Source organism: Trichosurus vulpecula, chromosome 2, assembly GCF_011100635.1.
Source record: "Trichosurus vulpecula isolate mTriVul1 chromosome 2, mTriVul1.pri, whole genome shotgun sequence".
NCBI lineage: Eukaryota > Metazoa > Chordata > Mammalia > Diprotodontia > Phalangeridae > Trichosurus > Trichosurus vulpecula.
In genome coordinates, this window is record NC_050574.1 from 30,079,922 (window position 1) to 30,090,544 (window position 10,623).

The 10,623-nt window shown below is 41.4% G+C and overlaps 1 long non-coding RNA gene across 1 annotated transcript; it reads left to right on the forward strand.

Annotated features, from left to right (window-relative positions):
* The first annotated feature begins 384 nt into the window (after positions 1 to 384).
* Positions 385 to 10,021, forward strand: LOC118838650. The gene is made up of 3 exons (XR_005009597.1): positions 385 to 559; positions 647 to 760; positions 9,609 to 10,021. It is a non-coding gene; the product is annotated as an uncharacterized LOC118838650 (long non-coding RNA).
* The last annotated feature ends 602 nt before the right edge of the window (positions 10,022 to 10,623 follow it).

Here is a 10,623-nt window from a genome sequence, read left to right on the forward strand (position 1 = left end):
TGCGGGGGGGGGGGGGGGGGGCGGGGGCGAAGTGCTGAGGAGGGTGGATGGGGAGAGAAAGCAAACCCGAGGTAGGAGAGCGAGTGCAAAGATCCTGCAGTGGAGAAAGGGGGAGGGACCAAGGCTGAAAGTGACGTAGTGAAATTAGAATCACAACCGAAACACCGAGACCACCGAAACAACAACACAAAAGACAGCCCTGAAGACTCTAGAATAAAGAGGGTTGTGGAAAGGCTTCTGGCTGCGGAAGGTGGGAGGAGGCAGAGACGAGGAGCCAAAGCATTCTCGGCCTGGGGGACAGCCTGGCACCTGTCCGAGCCAGGAGATGGGGGAGGGGAGGGGGGAGGGGCTGAATGAGAAACCGCAGGAGGCCATTGTCACTGGATCCAGGACCACCAGCAGGGAGCCTGGGAAGTTAGGCGGAGCTCATCTTACGAAAGGCTTTAAAAATCAGAGACTCTATACTTTAATCAGTGGCCATCCTTGGCTCTGCAGAAGAGAGGAGAATATAAACTTTTGTCCCTTCGGGTGTGAGACCCTGCATATGTCATCAGACTCGGTTAATATGGTTACTTTTGCTGAACTTCATTTTTTCCTCTGTTAACCTTTATTAAGTTAAATTAAATGTTACTCTATTAAACTGCAGGTATGTCCTACAGGTTGGCCAGAGGACTGCAGCCCAAGGAATGGTTCACTGGTAGGGAGCCATATTATCATCTTTTGTTTTTATATCGTCTGCATTTCCAATGTGAAAATGAAGGTGAGGTAAAAATTAAAATGTCAATTTTTTTTTGAAATAAGGTAATACTTGTAAAGTGTTTTTGCAAACTTTAAAGCTATGTATAAACACTTGCTATTTTTGTTGTTAATAATTTAAAATGTCAGTTATTTTTTAGCCTTCTATTTTTTTTAATTTAATATATTTAGTTTTCAGCATTGATTTTCACAAGAGTTTGAATTACAAATTTTCTCCCCATTTCTAACCTCCCCCCCCACTCCGATGGTGTATATTCTGGTTGCCCTGTTCCCCAGTCAGCCCTCCCTTCTGTCACCCCACTCCCCTCCCATCCCCTTTTCCCTTCCTTTCTTGTAGGGCAAGATAAATTTCTACGCCCCATTGCCTGTGTATTTTATTTTCTAGTTGCACGCATAAAGTTTTTTTTTTTGTTTTTGAACATCTGTTTTTAAAACTTTGAGTTCCAAATTCTCTCCCCTCTTCCCTTCCCACCCCCCCTCCCTAAGAAGTCGAGCAATTCAGCATAAGCCACATGCATATCATTATGTATAACCCTTCCACAATACTCATGTTGTGAAAGACTAACTATATTTTGCTCCTTCCTAACCTATCCCCCATTATTGAATTTTCTACCTTGACCCTCTTGTCCCTTTTCAAAAGTGTTTGTTTTTGATTACCTCCACCCCCATCTGCTCTCCCTCCTATCATCCCCCCTTTTTTTATCTTCTTCCTCCTTTTTTCCTGTGGGGTAAGATACCCAATTGAGTATGTATGGTATTCCCTCCTCAGGTCAAATCTGATGAGAGCAAGGTTCACTCATTCCCCCCTCACCTGCCCCCTCTTCCCTTCCTACAGAACTGCTTTTTCTTGCCACTTTTATGCAAGATAATTTACCCCATTCTATCTCTCCCTATCTCCCTCTGTTAATATATTCCTCTCTCATTCCTTAATTTGATTTTATTTCTTTTAGATATCTTCCCTTCATCTTCAATTCACCCTGTGCCTGCTCTCTCTCTCTCTATATATATATATACACACCTACATATATACATACATACACACTCACATACACATATATATACATAAACATATATATATATATACCTATATATATATATGCATATTCCCTTCAACTACCCTAATACTGAGTTCTCACGAATCATACATATCATCTTTCCATGTAGGAATGTAAACAAAACAGTTCAACTTTAGTAAGTCCCTCGCAATTTCTTTTTCTTGTTCTTTTTCTTGTTTACCTTTTCATGCTTCTCTTGATTCTTGTGTTTGAAAGTCAAATTTTCTATTCAGCTCTGGTCTTTTCACTGAGAAAGCTTGAAAATCCTCTATTTTATTGAAAGTCTATATTTTGCCTTGGAGCATGATACTCAGTTTTGCTGGGTAGGTGATTCTTGGTTTTAATCCTAGCTCCATTGCCCTCCAGAATATCATATTCCAAGCCCTTCGGTCTCTTAATGTAGAAGCTGAGAGATCTTGGATTATTCTGATTGTGTTTCCACAATACTCAAATTGTTTCTTTCTGGCTGCAAAATGTCAATTTTTAAAAAACTTAAACTAGGCAAAAATAAATGAGGGACTTAGGCAGAAGATCTCAAAAGCCCCTTCTGTTGCTAAGATTCAATAATCTTATCATTAAAGAAAGTATGGGTGGGGAAGGAAGGAAGAAAGGAGGGAAGGAAGGAAGAAAGGAAGGAAGGAAGGAAGGAAAGGAAGGAAGGAAGGAAGGAAGGAAGGAAGGAAGGAAGGAAGGAAGGAAGGAAGGAAGGAAGGAAGGAAGGAGGAGGGAGACAGGCTTTTCACTTCTCAAAGAGCCCTGAGGGTCCTTCCCCAGAGGAGCTTCTGTGGTAGTGTTCAGCTTTTGTGTGAATTTATCTCTAAGAGAGTCTGTCTTCTCTTTCCTTTGTCCTTCCTTGCCCTACAAACATAACACAGAAGAAATACCAAGAATTAGTCAGGATTTCAAGTTTCAAATTCTTAGCCTCTAACCCAGTTGAAAGAGGCTCTATGGGGTCACAGGAGAGAGGAGAGGGTGTGGAATAGAATTGACTCAAATGATCTCTGAGTTCCCTGCTTCTCTGGCATTTTTTCTTTTCCAGGGAATCTGATTTGCTGTATTCATTGATGTCTGTTTTCCTTGCAAGATATTGTCCTGAAAGCCCTCTCCTTAAACTCAGCAGGCTTACACTGTAATACTAATGAGTTTCCAGGGCCAAAGAATTCATCACCCAGTGGCTAGCCCTCTTGAGATGAGTGTCTCTGTATTTAGCCAGTCTGGTCCTCAGAGAAAAAACACACAGTCCATTGTCAGGCAGGCCCATATTCAAAATATCTACAGCTCTGTGTTCCACTAACACCCTCAGGGACTGGGGGGTGGGAGGGGTCACCTCCAGCATCAGTGCAACATCAGATAACAGCTTCTATTTCTGTGTTGACTGAAGTTTCCATTCATCCTGTAACATCCTGTAAGGTGAGAGTAGGATATGCCCCTCCCCAACAACGAACCATCTCCCCAGGATTACCCAGGGTCCTTTTTGCCCCACTGACTCAGGTTCAAGATTTCAAGGTCATAATCGTTCAACTATAATAATCACCAAGCTGATAACCTAGTAATGATAATAGTACATGCATCTGACCTTTGATTCTCAGATCTGCTCATGCTGTCCCAAGCTCTCTGCCAACCGCCAATCTCATATTTCCAACTGCCTTAAAGACATTTGGAACTGGATTTCCAATAGACAGCTTAAACTCAACTCCACAACTAAACATTATTTCCCACCTCCCAAACCTCTTTCCCCTCTTACATTGCCTATTGTAGAGGATAATGCCATCCTCTCAGGTCCTCAGGCTCGAAACCTAGGTGTCATCCTCAACTCCTCACTATTTCTCACCTCCCCCATATCCAATCTGTTACCAAGATCTGTCGGTTTCACTTCTACAGCATCTCTCCAATATCCAGGTCCTCATCACCTCATTCCTAGATTACTGCAATAGCTATGGGGGAGAGGGGGAGGTTGCCTACCTCAAGTCTCTCCCCACTCCAATCCAGCCTCCATCATCCACCAAAATGATTTTCCTAAAGGGTGGGTCTGACCACATCAGCCTCTACTCAGTAAACTCTGTTGGTTCCCAATCACCTCAAGGATCAAATACAAAATCCTCTATTTGATGTTCAGTCCTTCATAATCTAGCCCCTCCCACCACCCCCTCCTTTCCAGCCACTTATACTTTACTCCCAGCCAATCCAATGACACTTGCCTCCATGGTGTTCCACAAAAAAGAAGTTCCATGTCTCAGCTCCAGGCATTTTCCCTGGCTGTCCCCCATGCCTGGAACACACTCCCTCCTTATGTCTTCCTCTTGGCTTCTTTGACTTCTTTTAACCTAAACTAAAATCCCTTATTCTATAGCAAGCCTTTCTCAACCCCTCTTAATTACAATGCCTTCCTTCTCCTAATTATTTCCTATTTATCCTGTATATAGCTTGCTTGTAAATAGTTGTTTGCTTCTTGTCTCCTCCATTAAATTGCAGTTTCCTTGAGGGCAGGGACTGTCTTTTGTATCTTTCTGTATCCCCAGCACTTAGCCCAATGCCTGGCACATAGTAAGAGCTTACTAAATGTTTGACTGACTGATGCAGACTGAAGTAAGGAAAATTGGAAGAATGATTTATAAAGTAACATTGTAAAGACAACTTTGAAAGACTTAGGAACTCTGATCAATGCAGTGCCAGACCATAGTGCCATGGGATTTAAGTTGGAACATGCTACCTATCTCTTAATTGGTTGGTAGGCTGTTGTCCTTGCACCTCAAAGAGGACCAAAATGACATCAGTATGTTAGAGTCATTCAGTGTGTTCAACTGTGGCTGATTCAGTATGAGCTCGGGAATGCTCTACCACAGGCTGGGCACAAATAACCTCTGTGAACATTTGGGGTGGATTCTCTAAATTTGCACATCCTGTTTCCTTTGAGCTCTTTCAATTCTGCTTTGCTCATAGAGCACAGCGCCTTCTCTGATGTAGGAATGCCATGCTGGTTGGTTCTGTGCCAGTGTCTCCCATGTCACACAATCAATTCCAAAGTTCTTAAGAGAAACCTTGAAAGTGTCCTTATATTGCTTCTTCTGACCTCCATGTGAAAAAAAAAGACTATTACCTCTTAATAGAAGGAAGTTGGACTCAGCATGCATATTGAGGCATATACATATATACATATATATATGTATGTATTAGACATGACTAATGTGGATTTTTTTTAGTTGGCCATGGTTATTTGTTGAAAGAGTTTGGATTTTGTCATTGTTTGCTTGTTTGTTTTTGTTTTTTTGAGACTGGGTCTTCCTATCTTGACCAGGCTGGAAATGCAGTGGTTATCCCACTACCAGGGCAACTGAGTGGCACAGTGGATAGAGTGCTGGGTATGTAGGCAGGAACACTCATCTTTGTGAGTTCAGATCCATCCTCAGACACTTACTAGCTGTGTAACCCTGGACAAGTCATTTAACCCTGTGCCTCAGTTTCCTCAGCTGTAAAATGACCTGGAGAAAGAAACAGCAAGCCATTCCAGTATTTTTGCCAAGAAAACCTCAAACAGGGTTACAAAGAGTTGTCCACCACTGAAACAAATGAACAAAAATCTTATTACCAAGATATTATTAAGTTATCATTATTATTAAGCCTGGGAGCTTTGACCTTCTTGGCTTTTTGATATGGGCTGATTTGTACTTTTTTAAGTAGCTTGGTGGCCCCATGAATTTAGGGCTCACAATATTGATGCTGGACTTAGTATGGACACCCAACTACCTTTAGCCTCAGAACTCCTGAGCTCAAGCAATCTACCTTGCCCAATAGCAGAGATTATAAGTGTGTGCCAATATACATGGAAAGTTTTGTTTTTCTTTCCTTTTCAATTAGTGGTGGCAGGGGGGAGATGTGGGAGAGAAGAGGTGTAAGAGAAGATGGATTCTTATTAATTAAAAAATAAATTTAATTTTTTATAAAAGGAATAAAAAAGTAAACTCAGAGAGGAAAGTAGAAAAGACACCAGGCTGCACATTGACTATATTTTCATCCGCAGTTTCTATATGGACCCAAATAACCTTTAAGAAGCAGATGACAGAAATATGAAAGGTTAGATGGATGTAGCTTCAGTCTGAGAGATTCAGATTTGATGAGAAATAGTAGGAAAGGGGATAGAGATGTCCATTCACACTAGGATTTTGAGAGAAACGCAAAGGATTTAACCATTTTTATGACTCCAGAGGGAAAGACCCAGGAATCACATATATCAGGAAACAACTTGGACCTCTCTCTTTTCCTGTACTGTGAGTCATATGGATTCTGCCTTAAACCCAAATCACTCTGGACCCCATAGATTGGACAATAGGTCCCTGCCCTCCTAGCACAGAGTGAATGTAATACTAAACAGTAACTGTTTCTCTTTTGGCCAGGAACCCTGAGGGTCCCCCCCACTCCCAATTTTTTTTCAGTTTTTGATTAAAGGGGCCATCCCTTGATTAACTTCTTAAAGAGGCCTATTGACTGAATGGACCTTACCTCACTCAAAGTGAGAACCTGAAAAAATCTTAACCTAAAAGGGCCAGGATCTCCCAATGCACCAGTCATCCTGGTGAATATCAGGCCACTGGACCTAGATGGCTCTGGAGGAGAAAGTGAGGCTGGTGACCTTGCACAGCCCTCCCTCACTCAAATCAAAGTCAACTGCAAGTCTTGTCATCTTTTCCATTATGTCATGGTCCTCTTCAAGAATGAAGGACAGACAAACACCACCACTACCAAATCCAGAGTGAAAAGTGGAAGTCTTACCAGAGGGGAAGGTTGTTTGATACCACCATGATATATTTTCTGAGATGAGTGAAATAAAATCTGCCTTACACTCAAGATCTTGAAAGCCTGAGTGCTAACAGGGGAGATGAGAACCCTCAGATACACAAATCAATTTCCTACATTCCCATGGAAAACCACTGATGGAGCTACAAGCTAGAGAGACATTTTAGGAAACATAGCCAGGTGCTAATGTAGTAGTTGGTTGGTTGGTTGGTTGTTGTCTTTCATTCTTGAAGAGGACCAAAATGACATCACCATGCTTTAGTCAAGGTTCAGTGTGTCCAACTGTGATTGATCAGGCCAATACAAGCTCAGAATGCTCTACCACAGGTCAGGCACAAATAGTGCATGTGAACATTTGGGGTGGATAATCTAAATTTGCATATCCTACATTTCCTTTGAACTGTTTCAATTCCAGTTTGCTCAAAGAGTACAGCACCTTCTCTGATGTGGGAATACCATGCTGGTTGGTCCTATGCCAATGTCTCCCAAGTCACACAATTAATCCAAAGTTCTTGAGAGAAGTCTTGAGAGTGAACTTGTATTGCTTCTTCTCACCACCATGTGAATGCTTGCCCTATGTGAGTTCTCCATACAATAGTCTTTTTGGCAAGCATATGTCTTGCATTCCAACACCTTGGCCAGCCCATCAGAGCTATAATCTCTGAAGTACAGTTTGAATGCTTGGCAGTTTAATTCAAATAAGGAACTGAAGTCTGGTACCTTATCTTGCTAGGTGATCTTCAGAATCTTCCTAAGACAATTCAAATAGAAGCGATTCGGTTTCCTGGCATGGTGCTGGTAGACTGTCCAGGTGTCACAGGCACACAACAATGAGGTCAGCACAACAGCTCTATAGACATTCAGTATGGTAGTCAGTCTAATACCTCTTCTCTCCCATACTTTCCTTTGGAGCTTCCCAAACATTGAGCTAGCTCTGGTAATGTGTGCATCGACCTCATTATCACTGTGTACATCCCTGGAAAGTACACTACCAAGGTAAATGAACTTATCCACAACATTCAAAACTTCTCCATTTGCTGTAACCAATGGTTCCACATATGGATGGTGTGCTGGTAGCTGATGGAGCACCTGTGTTTTCTTGGCATTGTTAGGCCAAAATTAACACAAGCAGCAGAGAAATGATCCATACTTCATTTTATCTCAGCTTCAGAGGCTGCATTGAGTGCGCAATCATCTGCAAACAGAAAATCATGCACCAACACTCCCTCCACTTTCCTCTTGGCATGTAGCCTTTTCAAGTTGAAGAATTTACCATCAGTGTAGTAGCTGACCTTTTTGCCATGTTCATCCTCATTGAAAGCATTTGACAATATCCTGAAAACATCATGCTAAAAAGCATGGGAACAAGCATACAGCCTTGTTTCACTCCATTACTAACTGGGAAGGCATGAGAGCACTATGTAGAACCCAAGCAAACGTTTACATATAGCGTTGATGAACTTCTCCAGGCCGTGGAATAGATTACGTAAGCAAAAATTGGGACAAAAAAATCAAACTCACTATACAAGGTTTTGAGAGGAAACCACGGGGAAGAAGGGAATGATCCATAGTGACCATTATAGAGAGAGGCCCCCCAGTTTAATCTGGTCCACTCTGTCAAGGACTGCCTTCAAATGGCATACCTTTTATTCCTACAGCAACTCTGCCATGTATAAGTATTTTTTATAAATCCCATTTCAGAGATGAAGACACTGAGACCTAAAGAGGCCAAGCAACTTATAGCAACAGAGTTGGTATATGGCACAACGAGGACATCAGTTATCTCTCTGCTATGCCATATGGTTTCCTTGTATTTTAAAAGCTTAGATAAAGAATAATAATAATAATGAAAGAGCTCCTTCCTTCCTGTTTCCCACTCTGGTATTATTCTGTATTATTTTGTTCAGTTCCAGTTAGCCTGTGTCATAAAGGAAATCAATAAACTGGGGACCACCTAGAGGAGGGGAACCAAGTGAGTAAAAGTCCTAGAGTCCATGTCAGAATTGGGGAGCGTTTGTGTCTGGAGAAGGAAAGAAGGAAAAGTATTTGTCTTCAATCATTTGATAGGCTGTCATATGGAAGAGGGGTGAGATTGCTCTGTTTGCCCCCAAAAGATAGAACTGGGTTCAATGGGCAGAAAGACCAAAGAAGCAAAGCTAGGCTTGATGTCAGGAAAAACTTTCTAACAACTAGGTCTGTCCAAAAGCAAATGAGCTTCCTCAAGAGATGGAGTTACCCCTCCTTGGACATCTTTAGGCCGAGACTGGGCAAACACTTATCCAATATGTCTAGTGGGGATTCCTTTCATTTATATGCTAGACTAGCTGGCTGCTGAAGTCCCTTTCAACTCTCAGATATGGTGACCTGCGCATTACTTTTACTCATGCAAAAACCTTTCTGACATGAAATTGAAATGATCTATTTTGTCTTTTGTGATGTCTTCCAATCCTTATTTGTTTAAGAAGTCTTCCTGGAGCCATAGTTGGGAAAAGCATCTGATCTCATTCTTTTCCATTTTTAAAAAAATGGTAGGACCTTTTACGATAAGGTCGTGAATCTATTTTTAGATTATTGTGGTATACTATGTAAGATATTAGAAAGACCAGCAGGTGGCATTGTATCATAAGTTATTTGACTGAGGAGCCTTTTCCTTCTCTCCCTTCCTGGAAGTAGATGGAACTTATTGCCCTAGACCACAGTTGTCTCTATCTACTGGGACTGGTTGGGGATGTGACCTTATTTGTGGTCTTCCATCTCTACTCCAGGACAACTTCCTTGTAGTCATTGGTGGAGAAAGCCCAAAGGTCTCGAGGAAGACTTATCTGAATGACTGTTATATTAGGCTAAACCTAATTTTTGCAAAAAATGCTTTCTATAACTATGTTAAACAATAGCAGAAAATAGGATGCTGTTGCTTTAATTCTGCATCAATTGGGAAAGTTTCTATTATTCCCTCATTGTAAGTAATGCTAACTTATCATCTGAAACATTTTTCTACTCCCACAGCTCCCTCCACAAGGTTCCTGATCTGCCTGCAGGGCAGAAAAGAAATGTCATTTACCAGCTTCCTTCACAGATCTCCTCACCTAAGCTACCTAAGACCCCAAGAGGTCTCCACCATGTGACCAAACCCTTAAAGAAATTGAAAAACTCCCTGAATTCATTCCTTAATGATGAACAAACTTCTACCCAATCATACCCATCCCAATGATTCTGAAAACCTGACTCACTATTCCGCCGTCTTCCATCCACAGCTCATTCTCTTAATCTTGTTCTTTTCAGCCCAACTCCCCCCAACCATGTCCCACTCTAAAGCTTTTTACCCCTTACACTGTGGTCTCTGGAATACCTGCTCCATAGAGCAAATTTGCTTTCATCTTTTAAAAAATAATTTTCATATTTTTCCCAATTACATTTAGAAACCATTTTTAATCTTTTTTTTTATGATCTTAAGTTTCTAATTTCTTTCCACCCTCCTTTCTCTCCCTCCATCATTGAGAAGGCAAGCAATTTGATAAATCTTATACATAAACAGTGATACAAAATGTATTTCTATATTAGTCACGTATAAGAAAACTGAAATAAAAAAGGGAAATAAAGAACGTTTAAAGAGAACGTTGCTTAAAACTGTATTCAGACTCCATCAGTTCTTTCTCTGGAGGTGGGCACCATTTTTCATCATGAATCCTTTGGAATTCTCATGGATCATTGTATTGCTGAGAATAGCTAAGTCTTTAATAGTCGATCATCATACAATATTACTACTACTATGTACAATGTTCTCCTGGTTCTGATGGAATTCTGATAAAGCTGCCCCCGTCCCCAGTATTCTAACTTCCTTATAGGCTCCACTAAATAGCAGGCCCACTGCCCTACCTAGCCACTCACACTGCCCACCCCCCCAATATCCTAACTTCTTCATATTTGCTTCACTACTCATTAGAACAACAGGTGTCCATGAACTCATATTTCTCATAGAAACAGCAGGTGTGTCCATGTGATGGGATCCCAGCTGCTGCAC